This window comes from Bison bison, unplaced genomic scaffold (genome assembly GCF_000754665.1).
Source record: "Bison bison bison isolate TAMUID 2011002044 unplaced genomic scaffold, Bison_UMD1.0 scf7180017864168, whole genome shotgun sequence".
NCBI classification, from domain to species: Eukaryota; Metazoa; Chordata; class Mammalia; order Artiodactyla; family Bovidae; genus Bison; species Bison bison.
Window position 1 is genome coordinate 442,261 of NW_011494740.1, and position 18,098 is coordinate 460,358.

At 41.5% G+C, this 18,098-nt stretch overlaps 1 protein-coding gene across 8 annotated transcripts in view; it reads left to right on the top strand.

Moving 5' to 3' along the window:
* Window positions 1–18,098, top strand: part of ST3GAL6 (ST3 beta-galactoside alpha-2,3-sialyltransferase 6) — an 88,930-nt gene that overhangs the window by 1,978 nt on the left and 68,854 nt on the right. Inside the window, exon 1 of one of the 8 annotated variants that reach the window (XM_010841931.1) lies at window positions 7–3,163. The exons of 4 other annotated variants lie outside the window; for them this stretch is intronic. The gene's annotated coding sequence lies outside the window, so the exon portion shown is untranslated. 3 more of the 8 variants (XM_010841928.1, XM_010841930.1, XM_010841933.1) reach the window with 3 other exon arrangements.

Here is an 18,098-nt window from a genome sequence, read left to right on the forward strand (position 1 = left end):
ACCGGGTTGAGGGTGGGGTTGCTGTTCGAAGATGTTGTTTTAAAAACGGTACTTGGGAGTGGTGATGAAAGCGACATCTTGAATGCCAACGTATCGGAAACTACAGAAGCCGCAGATTCTAAATCCAAAAGTCACACGTGCTTTAAGAGGCCCGCCACCTGAGAACTGTAATTAGGTAGATAGTTAAGAATACTGCGAATCTACCAGAAGCTCCTTGCCCTCTGGCCCCATGTTCACGCTAGTCTCGTGGTTTCTGATAGCTGCTCTTACAAGGCTAGCTTTGATATTTGACTTTCCAGTGATAAAACTTAGTGTCCCGGCTGCAGGCTGAGAAATTATATCTTTTGACTTATATGGAGATGTTACATATTTGGGAAGATCTGGTCAGGTTGCCAGGCTATTTTACATCTGAAACATGATGATTTGACATTTGTAAATTGATTTGTTTTCCCTTCCTTTTAGTCTCACCGCCGACTTTTAGTACGAAAATCTGTAAAGAGCCACTCTTAGATGATCTAGTTTGTCGTCTCCGAATGAGGCTGATTGGCTCGGAAGCACTTTAGATAATGGCAACTTTGGTTTATGAGAAGAGAACTTTTCTCAAAACTGTGTATCTGTTCTGGCATCAAGTGGTCCTTAAACGTGGAGGGGGAGGGCCTTCTCACAGGCCTTTTCTTGAGCAATATTTTCACCACGTTCCTCCCCGGTTGTCACAGTTTCAGGTTGTACCGTGTCTCCGTATTATGGTGTAATAGAATGAGATTGCTGTTTTGATTGTTTCAGTAGATTTGTTGGAGATATTCAGTTTGTTCTTATGCCCCAAATCAATACAAATCTTTGGAGCTCAAAAGGAATAGAAATAGTGTTGGCAGAAGAATGACCTTAAGAGACATAGCATTTAAAAAAAATCAGTCTGTCTTTTGTGAAAATTGTAATTTTCAAGTTTTCTCATTTTAAATAATAGTGGCAGCTGTTTGCTTCTGTGCGAGATATTTCTGTGTTCCATATCATATGGAATATTATGAGAGAGAAGTGAAGTAATACTGTGCTTCCCATGTTTCTCTGATAAGCATCATCTGCTAACCATGCAGATTACCAATAGGCTTTTTTCCATTGTGATTGCATTCAGAGGCCAGAGACCTGTTTAAGTGCATTCTAGGTGATGCTTATCAAGAAGGAGAGGAAAGCACAAAACTCAGGTGGTTCCCAGTATGGTTCCCAGTATTATCCTCAGTGAGTTCACCTGTGCTAGTTTATTTAATCTTCACAACCACCCTAGGAGAAAGGAATGCTTGACCTTATTTTATAATTAAAACAAACAAACAAACAAACTTGAGACTGCCCAAGGTTAAGTGACTTAGATTGGATCACAGGAGGGTCGCTTCACTTCTGCCTTGCAGGGGTCCCAGGAAGCCTCTGTAGCAGATGTTCCTCACAGGTTCTTCCATTCATTTGCTTGTCTTTCTCCTGTGCCTTCCACCCGCTCACTTGTATCCCCCTCTCCTATCTGAACACACCTTCTTAATTACCCCTCAGGCTTGGCTTCTTGAGTAGATGCTCTACATACTTTGTCTTTCCTCTTGTTAGTTTCAGACTTTCAACCGTTATCTTCTATCTTCTCCACATCTTTGACATGCCCCTTGGGTGGGTTGTGTCTGGCCAGGTTTACAAGGGCCTGTTATTGCCAATAGCTTATGTTCTGAATGTTCTTTTCATTCTGAATATATTTTCAGGGAAGTTCCTTTTTGCCTGGAAGAAATCTTCACAGGGCTACCTCCTCACTATCACTGTTGAATCTCTCTCTCCTGCTTATCCTAACTACAGTGGATAACAGCATACACCACAGTTTCCAGTTGAACCCTGATGAGTTAAAGTGTTTAATTTGGAGTGCACTTGATGTATAGAACAAGATGTGTGCGTTGGACATAACAGTGTTTTTGTAGAAAGCTATATTTATGGTTCCATGTCAGGGTGTCAGAAGCACAGTTCTCACTGTAGTGGGGTAGCAGGTGTTTTTTCTCCTGATGGTGATTGAATTGGTCAGGAACTTGGCTGCCAGACAGGCGGTCAGGCTAAGAAGCAATGATATTTTGCGGGTGAGGATATGATAAAAGAGAGTGAGGAGCAGTAGGATCTCAGTCTCTTCCCCGTGTTCATATTTCTTTTTTTCTTTTTGGAGATCTTTTGGTCATCCCAGGAGGAATGGGCAGCTTACCACTTACTACCACAACCTTCTGCATCTGATCAGGGTTTTCGTCTTCCTGGACCTTTGGGAAAAAGGAGAAGGAAAGCACCCAACCTTTAGGAAATTTCTTATCATGAACACTAGAAAGCTGAGTGAAGAGTCTCTTCTGTGTTCTCTCTTCTTCCCCCTTTTACCTGAGATGCAATGTGCAAGGGGGATCATTTCATCCAGTTGCACAGAGTAATGCTGGTTTTTGAAGAATTCTTTAAACATTGACTTACTTTTTATGTGATTGGGGATGGAAAGATCTGTGGGAGATGAGAGAATAAGGCCTCCAGGAGAGGAAATGGCAAGGAAGCTGGCGATTTCTCTAAGGGAAGGAAGCAATGTTGTTCTCACCCCCGTGGCGTGTGGAAGCAGGCCTGGAATTGGTGTGGTTGTGGGTCATGGTCATGACCATGTGCTTTGATGGGGCAACAAAAGGGGCAGAGAATGGTTTTGCAGTGGCTCTTGAGTGACTTTCTGCAGTCATCTATATGGTGGAACTTGAGATTCAGCCAATATTTATTGCGTCCCTACCATGTACAGGAGATGTTCTAGGTAGGGTGTGCAGCATTGAACAAAACACATTCTTTGCTCTTACAGAGTTTATGTTTCTGTGGGAAATGGAATCAATAAATCAGATACAAATATATGGGAAAACACTTTTCAGATAGAATGAGTGTTATGAAGACAGTTCATTGTGGGGGTGTGCCAGACAGGGTCTGAGGGAAGCTGGTTTAGGGCAGTCAGAGAGCTGCCATGAGGGGGTGGTGTATGAAGAAAGATAGGAATGGTGAGAAGCCAGTCAAGTGAAGAGCATTCTAGGCAGAGGAAACAGTGGCCGCAGAGGCCCGGAGGCATAAATGAACTGCGGATGTTTGCAGAACTTGGAGAAGAGTGCAAAAGGGCAAGCTAGGAGGAGAGGAAGTCAGTGAGGTAAGCAGAAGGCTGCTTGTGAGATACCTTCAAGTCTTAAGAAGGAGTTTGAATTGTGTTTTAATTAGAATAAGATGCCACTGGAGGCTGATTTAGAGATTCAGTCTTCACCTGGTGGTTGATGGACTTTCCTCTTGGGCTTTTTCTTGCTCTCTCTCTCTCTCTCTCTCTCACACACGTTTTCATTCTTCACATTTTTCTTCTCCCCATTAATTGGCCATCACTGATTTCCCTTCCTTGCTCTAGGCCAGGGCACAGGCATGTCCACACTGAGAAGCGGTTCTCAGAGGACTGTGTACAGTTTTCCTCTCACTCACTGAAATAAATCCTTGTACTCACTCAAGCATGAAACGCTCCGTCACTAGCTTTGATTGCTCAACTTCTCTCTAGGCTGAATATCTAGTTGTCTCTAAGTCTCTGGGTTGGCTGGTGGCATCTGAAACTAGATATGAAAAACTAAGTTAATCATCTACTCAAATCGATCACAGTTGGTATCGTTTGCAAGTGTGATTGATTTGAGTAGATTAACTTAATTTTTCCCATCTAGTTTCAGATGCCACCAACCAAAAGGACAATGATCGTCTGAAGAGGGGATATTCTATATAATGGGAAACTCTTCCCTTTTCCTGATGCCAGCCCCCTTTCCCCCAGGCTATGCAGGGAGTTACAGTTTCAGTGGAAATGAACTCTTGTAATAGTTGCCATGGGACTATACTATGCCTTAGAAATTTTGTTTCTATCGTTCTTCATAGATAATCTCAGTCTTAGAGTAACACTTAAATCATGAAAATTTATGACCAAGGCAGTACTTCCTAGTAGCACTGGTTTATCAGAAATGAACAGAGGCATTTTATCAGGTATCCTTTGATTCCAAGATAGCTCATCATCTCCGGTATCCAACTCTCTGGGGAAACTTGGTATACTCTTAGAAAATTACTTTTGAGATTATTTAGCCAGATGCCCTGCTCATTTATTAATTTACATACTTAACTGATATATATATATATATATATCAGTTATCTTTCAGCTTTTGGTATCTGTTTCCTTATGGCTGATGTGCTGACATAAAATCTGGAACATGTTTCAGTTTAAGCAGGCAGCAGTTATGTCTCGTCTTGTTTGCCCCGTGTCCTCCACCTGGTGTGGCGTTCAGAACGTTATAAATAGAACAGACGGTTGCCAGGTGTCTCCATCCGTGCCCATGGATTAACTCACAGTGTGAATAGCTCAGCTGTAACATCTTAATAACTCTTAGGCTTCATCTTTGTAACTATTAGGATTATCAGTGTATCATTTCAAAAACTTGACCCATTGGAGAAAATAGGTGAAATGTGCATTCATTCCTGTGGGTTTGTCTAAATTAATTAAAACTTTTCTGGCTTTGAAACTTTTTTTGAAAATTATTAGGTTGACATGTAAGAGACTGGTATGTGAATATTATCAGATGGCTATTCTCAAATTTGTTTTCATGTACAGTAAACTTTCAGACATGAGTCTGAGTGAACTCCGGGAGTTGGTGATGGACAGGGAGGCCTGGCGTGCTGCGATTTATGGGGTCACAAAGAGTCAGACACGACTGAGCGACTGAACTGAACTGAACTGAAACTTTCAGAGATGGTTAGATAGTATTACTGACTCAATGAACGTGAATTTGACCACCTCCAGTAGATAGTGAAGAAGAGGGGAGCCTGGTGTGCCATAATCCATGGGGTTGCAAAGAGTCAGATGCAACTTAGAGACTCTGTTACAACAAATTTTCAGTTTCATAATTCATAATTTATGATAATTTGAGTTGGGTTTGTAGTTACATTTGTGAGGAAATAAGTGTGCCAAGAGATTAGATAACAAAATCATTTCCCTTTTTAATAGCCCAGCATCTCACATCTATGATTTCATGCCCTTTAGTAAGCACCGCTTGAATTCCATTGCTTATTATGATATGTCTTAGGTTTCTGTTAGATATCATTTAACCTAGCTGGAGACACAAACAGATTCACTGGGGATAAAAAGCTCTTCTCATCTCTTCTCATCAGGGCCAGAGCTGAGAGTGAGTCCCTGCCTGGGAAAGGGAACTGAGAAGGGCCAGCTGTGGACTCTTGCTGAAACTCAGAGTGACAAAGTTTCTCACAAAGAATGGCGTCTTTAGAGGGCATCTTCCTGGTTAATAGAGATACTCTGTATACATATTTTAAAGGTTCAACCTTTTAGATTTTTTCCCCCCTGTCCCTCAAGGACATGCTGCTATAATACCAACAATATAAACAAAGTCTTCTTGTCTTTGAGCTGATTTTATGGAGTCTGCCTCCCCAATAAGATTTTAGTCCTCAGAGAAGTTATCAGCCCAGTGTTTCTGATAGCTTAGAGGAGTTTTCTTCTTAGGAAATATTTTATTGCAAATATTTAGGCCAGCACCATAGAAGGTGCTGCTTTTATTAAAATAATACAGTACAAAGTGTAATAAAATGAAATGCTTTTATTAAAATCTGTGCAGCCCTTTAGTGTGTAAGAGTCCTTCATGTCTTAAGGGATAGAAGAGGCAAAGATGGGGAATATGCGCATATTCTATGTTCAGCACAGAGCCAAAGAATTAAAAAATCAGGTTTGTTTTGTTTTTAATTCCCTGGTTTGTTTTTATGGATAATATAAAGCTGGTATTAGATCATGTAATATATAATTATTATAGTATAATAAAGTTATAAACTGCACTTAAAATGGAAAAAAATGGGTTATCTTGTTGCATTTAGACAAGAGCGATGAGTTGATCCAGTTCCAGATGGATTTCCAGCTGCTTTTCAGCAACAGCAAGTAATTTAATTCATAATTTTATTTAATTGACAGACTCTGCAAGTTATAGGACTTTTTTTTGTGAATGATTTTGGTGAGATAAAGAATACTGCTGTCAAGATCCTTTTGATAGTTGAAGCCAATATCTCAAGTAAATGTCAGAGTAAGTTAGCTAATCACTCTTGTTTGATCCCAGCTATGCTACAATTAGATTAGAAATAATTGGATTTTTTTCTTAAGCAGGATGTTAAGGGATATGTGTAATTTCTGATGGTTGAAATATCTGTAAATGTTTTGTAGGCCTGGGATATTTTTGGAGGACAAAACTGGCCCATCTACTGCAAAAAACCTGAAAGGCTTCCCTCCATTTTTAGAGTTGGTGTGTAGGCCTCCTCTGCTTTAACCGTAAATAATGCAATTACATTCTTCATACAGAGCTTCTACCCAAGGTCTCCACCTATGTCCACCAATATTCCTGTCCATGCACCTTTTATATTAACATTCCTCAAGCATGGTTTTTATTACAGAAATTTTTTTCTGCTCAAAAATCCAGAGAATTCTTCCCACAGGTCTTTGAAGTTTTCTGCTCTCTCCTGTTGCTTTTTTTTTTTTTTTTTTTTTACTGTTCCATTTGCTCCTGCAGTCGCTGCAAGCCTCCCCGTGCTGCAGATTGTGAAGGCCTTTAGAACTGGTGCCCTTCTCCTTCCACTCCCCTCCCACCCCCATCCAAGCTAGATGATAACCTGCCTTTCCAGCTTCATGGCTGATAAACTGCCTGACTCTGAACACATTGCCTAACTTCTGTGAAGATCACTTTCTTCATCTCTAAACTTGAATAATGCCCACTTCACAGTTATGATAATTAAAAAAGAAAGCATGTGCAAATAGTTCAGTATAGGGCCTGCCAAATACCTAACACTTAATCGATATTGTTACATTATTATTATTATTATAACTCTTATTATAGCTATTATCATAACTCTTGTTCACTGGATAGTTAAAATTTGACTTTCTCCAGAAAGTCTTTCTGTTTGGCCTTCTCTGGCTCTAATTTTTTTTTTTTTTTTTAACCAGTCTGAGTCCTATTAGAACCTGACTTCACTTTCAGTTCATGACTTCACTTTCACTTCAGTTCAGTTGCTCAATTGTGTCCGACTCTTTGCAACCCCCTTGCAGCACGCGAGGCCTCCCTGTCCATCACTAACTCCTGAGTTTACTGAAACTGATATCCATTGACTCGGTGATGCCATCCCACCATTTCATCCTGTGACTTCAATTTGGACTCTATTTATCTACTCATGTTGTTATATTCTTCAGTTTTCCTTGAACAGTAATAAATATTTGGACACCTTTCATGTGCCAGGCACAGTACTAATTATAATATAGAGATCCATGGGCAAACAGTGGAGGGATGCAGTGTGCAGTGTATGTGTGTACACAAGTGTGCGTGTATGTGCATGTACGCATGCTTCAGGTGGAGTTGGGAGATGAAAATCTGTTGATTGGTACTGTGATTTTTCAGAATAAACTAGGGTTGAGAACAAAAACTACTCTGTTCATTTGTCCATTAAAAAAATGAACATCTGTTCATCTTTTTCTGTAGTTTAAAAAACCTGATAGTTGTATCTTGAAACATATGTTCTTGAAACACTTTACATATACTTTCTTTCTTAGAATCTTCTCTATCCTTATCTCAACATGGGTAGAGGTAGAGAAGGAAGACTTTCTTGAAAAGTGGAATCCCACTAGCTGCCTCCGATTTATGGCAGTTTTCACGAGAAGATGATGAAAACATTTCATGAGAAAATGATGAACATTATTGAACATAATACATATTTGATATTTGATCTCTCATTTTTAATAACCTAAGTGTTTGAAAGAAACGTGAGGGAGTTCCTTGGTTGCCTAGTGGTTAGGATTCCAGGTTTTCACTGCCATTGCCCAGGTTCAGTCCCTGACTGGGGAACTGAGATCCTGCAAGTCACACATAGCACAGCCAAAAAAAAAAAGAAAAAGGAGATGTGAGGTATCATTTGAGACTTCTGAAACCTGGGTTTCTATATGAAATTTGAGAGTGCAGAGGGGCTTCAACAGGACAGAGATATCCAAGGAAAACAGTCCACAGGACTACTATAAATGCATGGCCTTGAAACTTCCAGTACCTCCCTATTACATTTCACACTCAAGAAAGCCACAGCTTCCTCTTCTATAATTATTTGCTTGATAATTTTTATGTGCAGTTTGATTAAGATTTTATTTTTATTTGTTTCCTTTGCAGTTAAAGTTTGGCTTCCTTTCCTCCTCTCTGTTCCCCTTTCTTATTCCTCTTCTCCTCCCCATTCCCATTTTTAAGACATCATTCAATTTTTAACACATCAATATGTTATTCAGAGCTTCTTCAATTGTTGTTGTTCAGTCACCAAGTTGTATCTGACTCTTCACCACCCCATGGAGTGCAGCACTCCAGGCCTCCCGGTCCCTCACCATCTCCCAGAGTTTGCCCAAATTCATGTCCAATGAATTGGTGATGCCATCCAACCATTGCATCCTTTGTCACCCTCTTCTCCTTCAGTCTTTCCCAGCATCAGGGTCTTTTCCAATAAGTCAGCTCTTCGCATCAGGTGGCCAAAGTATTGGAGCTTCAGCTTCAGCATCAGTCCTTCCAATAAATATTCGGGGCTGATTTCCTTTAGGATGGACTGGTTTGATCTCCTTGAAGTCCAAGGGAGTCTCAAGAGACTTCTCCAGCACAACAGTTTGAAAGTATCAATTTTTTGGTGCTCTGCCTTCTTTATGGTCCAGCTCTCACATCTGTATATGACTACTGGAAAAAAACCATAGCCTTGACTATATGGACTTTGTTGGCAAAGTGATGGCTCTGCTTTTTAACATACTGTCTAGGTTTGTCATAGCTTTCCTGCCAAGAAGCAATTGTCTTCTAATTTCATGGCTATGGTCACCATCCCCAATGATTTTAGAGCCCAAGCAGAGGAAATCTGTCACTGCTTCTACCTTTTCCCCTTCTATTTGCCATGCAGTGATGGGACTGGATGCCATGATCTTAGTTTTTTTAATATTGAGATTTAAGCTGGCTTTTTCACTCTCCTCCTTCACCCTCATCAAGATACTTTTTAGTTCCTTTTCACTCACTGCCAGCCTGAATTTTAATACGAGGAGCTGATGATTTGAGCCACAGTCAGCTCCAGGTCTTGTTTATGCTGCTTGTATAGAGCTTCTCCATCTTTGACTGCAAAGAATATAATCAGTCTGATTTAAGTATTGACCATCTGGTGATGTTTATGTGTAAAATTGTCTCTTGTGTTGTTGAAAAAGGGTGTCTGCTATGACTGGTGTGTTCTCTTGGTAGAATTCTGTTGGCCTTTGCCCTCTTCATTTTGTACTCCAAGGCCAAACTTGCCTGTTACTCCAGGTATCTCTTGACTTCCTACTTTTGCATTCCAGTACCCTGTGATGAAAGGGCCATCTTTTTTTGGTGTTAGTTGTAGGTCTTCTAGGTCTTCATGGAACCAGTCAACTTCAGCTTATTTAGCATCAGTGGTTGGGGCATAGACTTGGATTACTGTGATGTTTGCCTTGGAAACAAACCAGGATCATTCTGTCATTTTTAAGGTTGCACCTAACTATTGCATTTCAGACTCTCTTGTTGATTCTGAGGGTTACTCCATTTCTTCTATGGGATTCTTGCCCACAATAGTAGGTATAAGGGTCATCTGAATTGAATTCACCCATTCCTGTCCATTTTAGTTCTCTGTTTCCTAAGATGTCCATGTTTATTTACTCTTGCCATCTCCTGCCTGACCATGTCCAATTTACCTTGATTCATGGAATTCCAGGTTCTTATGAAATACTGTTCTTTATAGCATCAAATTTTACTTCCATCACCAGACACTTCCACAACTGAGCTTATGCAATATCTGATGTTAAATGTCTGACTTATATTTAATTCTAGGAAATCCTACATATTTTTACTGCAGAAATACATTTTCTACCAAATCTGAGTGGGGTCCAGTGTATTTTAACTCTGTCTTTTGGTGTTGATCTCTCTTGCTTAGAAATTAGGCAAGAGGATGGAAAACTCCATAACCACAAGAGTTTAAAATTCCCAGAGGAGAATTAGATGTGAAAGAAAAAACATTGGAATATACTTGAGCTGTAATTAGCCTGAAAATGGAATGTGTGGCAGAGGTCCCCAAGAAGGCTAGGAAAACAGGGCAGAGCGAAAACTGTTGTAGCTCATTTCTGGCACTGTTTTGGGAAGCCTGTGCCCTTATTGTGGGTCTGTGGTTGTCAAACAACTTTTTTTAAGACACCCAGAAATTTTGCCTCTAGAAATTGTCAATCTTTTAGTTCAAATATATGTACTCCTTGGCCCTTATATTTTTCTCATTATAAGTGTGTTACTTTGGCATTTTCATTTATACACCAGCACCTGGGAGTTGAACGTCTCAGGTAAACTGACCACTCGAATGTCTGAACCAGCAGGGCTGAGTGGCTGACTGTTGGGTTGGGGCTTCTCCCAGGTAAAGCTCCTTTCTGAAGTTACACCTGGGCTGTCAACACCTTTATGGCTTGGACAGCACCAAGTTCTCTAAAAGTAAAGCTCTTATGGAAATTCATCATCCATGCAGAGGAGCATACAAACCATGTACATATGAAGTGAAAGTGAAAGTCGCTCAGTTCAATTCAGTTGCTCAGTTATGTCTGACTCTGCGACCCTATGAATTGCAGCACTCCAGGCCTCCCTGTCCATCACCAACTCCCGGAGTTCACTCAAACTCAGGTCCATTGAGTCGGTGATGCCATCCAGCCATCTCATCCTCTGTCGTCCTGTTCTCCTCCTGCCCCCAGTCCCTCCCAGCATCAGAGTCTTTTCCAATGAGTCAACTCTTCGCATGAGATGGCCAAAGTACTGGAGTTTCAGCTTTAGCATCATTCCTTCCAAAAAACACCCAGGACTGATCTTCTTTAGAATGGACTGGTTGGATCTCCTTGCAGTCCAAGGGACTCTCAAGAGTCTTCTCCAACACCACAGTTCAAAAGCATCAATTCTTCGGCGCTCAGCTTTCTTCACAGTCCAACTCTCACATCCATACATGACTACTGGAAAAACCATAGCCTTGACTAGACGGACCTTTGTTGGCAAAGTAATGGCTCTGCTTTTCAATATGCTATCTAGGTTGGTCATAACTTTGCTTCCAAGGAGTAAGCGTCTTTTAATTTCACGGTTGCAGTCACCATCTGCAGTGATTTTGGAGCCCAAAAATATAAAGTCTGACACTGTTTCCTCTGTTACCCCATCTATTTGCCATGAAGTGATGGGATCAGATGGCATGATCTTCGTTTTCTGAATGTTGAGCTTTAAGCCAACTCTCTCACTCTCCTCTTTCACTTTCATCAAGAGGCTCTTCAGTTCCTCTTCACTTTCTACCATAAGACTGGTGTCATCTGCATATCTGAGGTTATTGATATTTCTCCTGGCAATCTTGATTCCAGCTTGTGTTTCTTCCAGCCCAGCATTTCTCATGATGTACTCTGCATATAAGTTAAATAAGCAGGGTGACAATATACATCCTTGACGTACTCCTTTTCCTATTTGGAACCAGTCTGTTGTTCCATGTCCAGTTCTAACTGTTGCTTCCTGACCTGCATACAGGTTTCTCAAGAGGCAGGTCAGGTGGTCTGGTATTCCCATCTCTTTCAGAATTTTCCGCAGTTCACTGTGATCCAAACAGTCAAAGGCTTTGGCATAGTCAATAAAGGAGAAATAGATATATTTCTGGAACTCTCTTGCTTTTTCCATGATCCAGCAGATGTTGGCAATTTGATCTCTGGTTCCTCTGCCTTTTCTAAAACCAGCTTGAATATCTGGAAGTTCAGGGTTCACATATTGCTGAAGCCTGGCTTGGAGAATTTTGAGCATTACTTTACTAGCATGTGAGATGAGTGCAATTGTGGGGTAGTTTGACCATTCTTCAGCATTGCCTTTCTTGGGATTGGAATGAAAACTGACCTTTTCCAGCCCTGTGGCCACTGCTGAGTTTTCCAAATTTGCTGGCATATTGAGTGCAGCACTTTCACAGCATCATCTTTCAGGATTTGAAAGAGCTCAACTGGAATTCCATCACCTCCACTAGCTTTGTTCGTAGTGATGTTTCCTAAGGCCCACTTGACTTCACATTCCAGGATGTCTGGCTCTAGGTGAGTGATCACACCATCGTGATTATCTTGGTTGTGAAGATCTTTTTTGTACAGTTCTTCTGTGTATTCTTGCCACCTCCTAATATCTTCTGCTTCTGTTAGGTCCATACCATTTCTGTCCTTTATTGAGCCTATCTTTGCATGAAATGTTCCCTTGGTATCTCTAATTTTCTTGAAGAGATCTCTGGTCTTTCCCATTCTGTTGTTTTCCTCTATTTCTTTGCATTGATCGCTGAGGAAGACTTCCTTATCTATCCTTGCTATTCTTTGGAACTCTGCATTCAGATGCTTATATCTTTCCATTTCTCCTTTGCTTTTCGCTTCTCTTTTTTTCACAGCTATTTGATAGTCACTCAGTTGTGTCTAAGTCTTGACGACCCCATGGACTATACAGTCCATGGATTTCTCCAGGCCAGAATATTGGAGTGGGTAGATGTTCCCTTCTCCAGAGGATCTTCCAAACCCAGGGATTGAACCAAGGACTTCTGCATTGCAGGCAGATTCTTTACCTGCTGAGCCATGAGGGAAGGCCATGTACATATAGTTCAATACATTTGCTCCCAAGAAGCACACTTGTATAACCTCCCTCCAGGTGAAGAGGCGGAACATAGCCTGCCTTCAGGGAGTGCACGGAGCACTCTCACCTGATCACTGCTCCTCTCCTACCATGTAACCACTACTCTGACTTTCACCACCATAGGCTATCTTTTTTTTCTCTTTCTCTTTAATTTGAAATGGCACCCATGGTGTTCTGAGTGACTCTAGGATGTCAGAAGGGCTTGCCAGGTGATGCTAGTGGTAAAGAATCCTGCTAATGCGGGAGACCTAAGAGACACAGATTGAATCTCTGGGTTGGGAAGATCCCCTGGAGGAGGGCATGGCAACCCATTCCAGTATTCATGCTTGGAGAATCCCATGGCCAGAGGACCTTGGTGGGCTACAGTTCACAGGGTTGCAGAGAGTAAGCCACGACTGAGCGACTTAGCATGCACGCAGAGAATCAGAGTCCCTCGGGCTCAGAGGAAGGACTGGGCATCAAGAGATGTGTTATGGGTTGAGTCGTGTCTCCCTAAAAAGACATGTTGAAGTTATAACTCTCAGTACCTCAGAATGTGACCTCATTTGAAAATAGGGTCACGGAGATGTAGTGGTTAAGATGAAGTCATGCTGGAGTAGGGTGGCCCCCTGGTCCAGTGTGACTGGTATCCTTATAAGAAGCATGTGTGTGAGGACAGAGACACAGGGAGAGCACCGTGTGAAAACACTGGGTTGGAGTGATGGCATCTATCAGCCACGGGGTGCTAAGGAGTGCCAGCAAACCACCAGAAACTAGCACGAGGCAAGGAAGTATTCCCCCCTACCAGGTTCAGATGGAGCATGGCCCTGCCAGCACTTGGCATTTGGACTTCTAGCCTCCAGAACTGTGAGATAAACACCTCTGTTATTGTAAGCCACCGTGTTTGCGGTACTTTGTTGCTGCAGCCCTGGGAAATGAACACAGAGTGTCCGTGGTGGGCCTGGTGCCTGAACCCTCCTGTCTCCATTCCCCAGATCCCCCCTAGGCCTTGGTTCTGGAATTTTCCCTGTCTTGCCCCTGGCTGCTGCATGTCTGTGATGTGCCCCGTAGGAGGACAAAGGTTTCATGGCAATGATATGGCTTTTTCTTTATTTCTCCACACTATTCTTCCCTAGTGTTTTTGGACTGAACCAGTTTGGTTTCCTGGGATATCCCAGACCAAGCTTCGCACGTCATCTCTCTAGACTTCCCACCAGTGCCTCTCTGGCCCTCTGCTGTGGTGTCCTTTAGCCATTCTCCCAGACCTGGCCTGAGCCACCTCCTCGGTCCAGTTGTCCCCAGTTACTCTGATTCACAATCATCTTTGATAGGGGAAAAAAAAATAGAACTTTATGCTTTAAATGAAATCTCTATTTTTCAAATAGTACAGCATGCTGTAAATAAAGGTTTCATTTTGCTCTACTTTGACATATCAAAGGCCAGTTCTCATTTTAGAAAGTAAAAAAAGCCCTCAGATCAAAAAACAGTCCAACAGTTAGGCTTCAGTTAGTAAGAAGGGACTAAGCAGAGGGTAGCAGATGACAGAATGCTTTTTTCTTCAGCAAAGGATTGGGTTTAGACTGCCTGACAGTAACTTCTCTTATTCTGGGCTGAGTTTCTGGGGTAAGGGGAATGCTAAGAACCATACTGTTTTGAAGTCCCCAGGGTGACTTCACATGCCCGGGCCACTTGCTTTGCCCTTCTTTCGTACTCTTGTTTCAGGACCCAGAGATTTGCTGGGGACGTTTGTCTGGAATGCTCTCGGCACAGACTCGCCCTTCACCTTACATGTCCACAGCCTAGCGTGGTTGCAGAGGGCATGTGCCTGTCATGGCCCCTGCTTTCTGTTCAGAAGTCACTGCTTACTGCCAGTAACACCAGGGGAAGCCACCAGACATTTAGAAAAATCACAAAGGTGGGGAAGTTTGAAAAGTTTAAGCAGTTCTACTTTTGGTTTCTGGCCTCTTGCTGATTCTCATTCTCTTTATAACTAGTTTCTACTGCTCATACAATATATTTTGTCCTTTGAGGGGGAATGCAAAAAAGTTGCATGTTTTAGGCTTCTATGTTTTTTCTATAAGATACATATTACTTAATTGAAAAACAAGAAAGTAGGGCACTTTGAAGTTATAGTTTGGAAAAGGAAATGGCAACCCACACCTGTATGCTTGCCTGAAAAATCTCACGGACAGAGGAGCCTGGCGAGCTGCAGTCCATGGGGTCTCTAAGAGTCAGACACGACTGAGCAACTAAACATGAAGCTATAGTTAAGAGGTCAGCATGGGGCAAAGGTTATATTTGGTATGTCTGTGTTTTTGTGGACTTGCCTTTAGAGCATCTGTGCTCAGACGGTTTTTTTCCCCCTGAGATTTTGTGCCATGTGATAAGATGGGCAATAGGTATCTGTGTTGGATGGATAAATGGATAATTGAGCTTCTCCATTTGCTTGGCCAGTTATTTCACCAAACTACTGGTAGGATGAATTGCAGTTGAGTTCTGAGCTGCCTCCTGAAGCCTGGAGGTTTTCCTAAGCCCAGGGGGATTTCTTGGACTGGAGACCAGGAATTTAGAAGTGATATCCCCTTGGCTCTGGCCTGTGAAATGTGCTAAAACATTTTGGCTAATTGTGACCATGGAGCTGACTGCATGGTGATCCCCAGTGCACTGGAGTTACTTCTTTCATTGGAAACCCAGCTTTGTTTACCTTCTTAGGAATGTTGAACACTTCCTTGGAAATCTGCTAAGAGAGGAAACATTTCTCCCCCCTCTCTTCAGAGAAAATACTCTTTCTTGAATTTCCTTTACATCTTCTAGACTAGGGTAGTTTGTTTATTTTTGTCTACACCTAGCCTTGTGGAATCTTAGTTCCCAAGGATTGAACTTGGGCCATGGCAGTCAAAGTGCAGAGTCCTAACCACTGGGGCCACCAGGGAACTCCTGAGACTAGGTTATTTTAGCATGTAAAGAATGCAGCCATTAGTAAACATTTATTCATATTTTAAAACATCTACCTTTTGTGGTTTTCTCAGATTCTTTATATAAAGTGATATTAAAGGTAGAGGAATGCCATTGATAAGTCTTCACTTATTTGTAGACTTGACTTCAGTTTAGCCTGGATAATAAACTTTGTTACAATATCCTTGAACTAAACATTTCCATTAATGTAAATACATCATTGTGTATGGTCACACTGTTTATGGGTCTAAAGACTTCAGGGTGAAAGACTTGGTGTTTTATTACTTTGCTTCGTTGTCCACTTTATCCATCCTTGACTCTGGTACATGGGAGTACCTCCTAATTGCTCGATTCTAAAGAGAAATTTGAAATTCTGTGGGGTAGTGTCTTGGATTATTTTCTGCCTAAAACACTGAACAAAGCATTCCAGGGAAAGCTTTGGTTTGTTTACTTGCTCAAGCACTCAGAGTTTTCTGCCTAGTCACTGTGGTTATCAGAAAAAGAAAGTGGTTATAAGACTATTTTCTGCATATGCTTTTTCTTCAATATGTTTTGTTTTCAACAGAATGATTATAGATTTACTTTACCTATAAATGTATTTTCTCATTTAAAATACTATTAACTTTGCATTTGCAAAGAGTCATCAGTTCAGTTCAGTCACTCAGTCGTGTCCGACTCTTTGCAACCCCATGAACCAGGGCACGCCAGGCCTCCCTGTCCATCACCAACTTCCGGAGTCCACCCAAACCCATGTCCATTGAGTTGGTGATGCCATCCAACCATCTCATCCTCTGTCATCCCCTTCTCCCACCTTCAATCTTTCCCAGCATCAGGGTTTTTTTCAAATGAGTCAGTTCTTCACATCAGGTGGCCAAAGTATTGGAGTTTCAGCTTCAACATCAGTCCTTCCAATGAACACACAGGACTGATTTCCTTTAGGATGGACTGGTTGGATCTCCTTGCAGTCCAAGGGACTCGCAAGAGTCTTCTCCAGCACCACAGTTCAAAAGTATCAATTCTTCGGCACTCAGCTTTCTTCACAGTCCAACTCTCACATCCATACATGACTACTGGAAAAACCATAGCCTTGACTATACGGACCTTGGTTGGCAAAGCAATGTCTCTGCTTTTTAATATGCTGTCTAGGTTGGTCATAACTTTTCTTCCAAGGAGCAAGCGACTTAATTTCGTGGCTGAAGTCACCATCTGCAGTGATTTTGGAGCCCCCCCAAAATAAAGTCTGCTGCTGTTTCCCCATCTATTTACCATGAAGTAATGGGACCAGATGCCATGATCTTAGTTTTCTGAATGCTGAGCTTTAAACCAACTTTTTCACTCTCCTCTTTCACTTTCATCAAGAGGCTCCTTAGTTCTTCTTCACTTTCTGCCATAAGGGTGGTGTCATCTGCATATCTGAGGCTATTGCTATTTCTCCCAGCAATCTTGATTCCAGCTTGTGCTTCTTCCAGCCCAGTGTTTCTCATGATGTACTCTGCATATAAGTTAAATAAGCAGGGTGATAATATACAGCCTTGACGTACTCCTTTTCCTATTTGGAACCATTCTGTTGTTCCATGTCCAGTTCTAACTGTTGCTTCCTGATCTGCATACAGGTTTTTCAAGAGACAGGTCAGGGGGTGTGGTGTTCCCCATCTTTCAGAATTTTCCACAGTTTGTGGTGATCCACACAGTCAAAGGCTTTGTCATAGTCAAAGAGTCATACCTGGTATGTTAAATATCTAGGTATTTTTAAACAGCTTGAGTTATCAAAGTTTATGCTTTAGAAAAAAGACTATGTGGAAGTGAAATTTGAATTTTAAAGTATTTCTAGCAGTTTGTAGGGATTCCCTGATAGCTCAGTTGGTAAAGAAACCACCTACAATGCAGGAGATACCTGTTCCATTCCTGGGTTGGGAAGATACCCTGGAGAAGGGAAAGGCTACCCACTCCAGTATTCTGGCCTCCATGGGATCACAAAGAGTTGTTGGTAAGATTATCTTAGTAAACTGCTTTTTTTTAGATTGGAAAAAAAAAATATTTGGCTCCAAAATGACATTTGGATCTCTGAAAACAGCCTAAATATCTGCTGATAGGGAATGGAAAGAGTTGTGGTACAATTGATTAATAGGATACTGTACAGAATTTGAATGAATCAGACCTTTATGCATTGGTATGGATGGATCTCTGAGCCTGAAGTGTAGAGTGAAAAAATTCAAATTTCAAAACATTCTGTATTTCGTATGTAAATGTTAAACCATTACTTAAAACAGTATCATATACCACGTATGTGTGTACATGTATGTGAATAAAAAGTAGGCAAATTCATGATTGTGGTTGGATCCCAGAGAAAAAGAGGAGGGTAGGGAGAGGAACACAAATCTCCATTAAAAAAGAATCCCTGAGAAGATAATGGTTATTTTG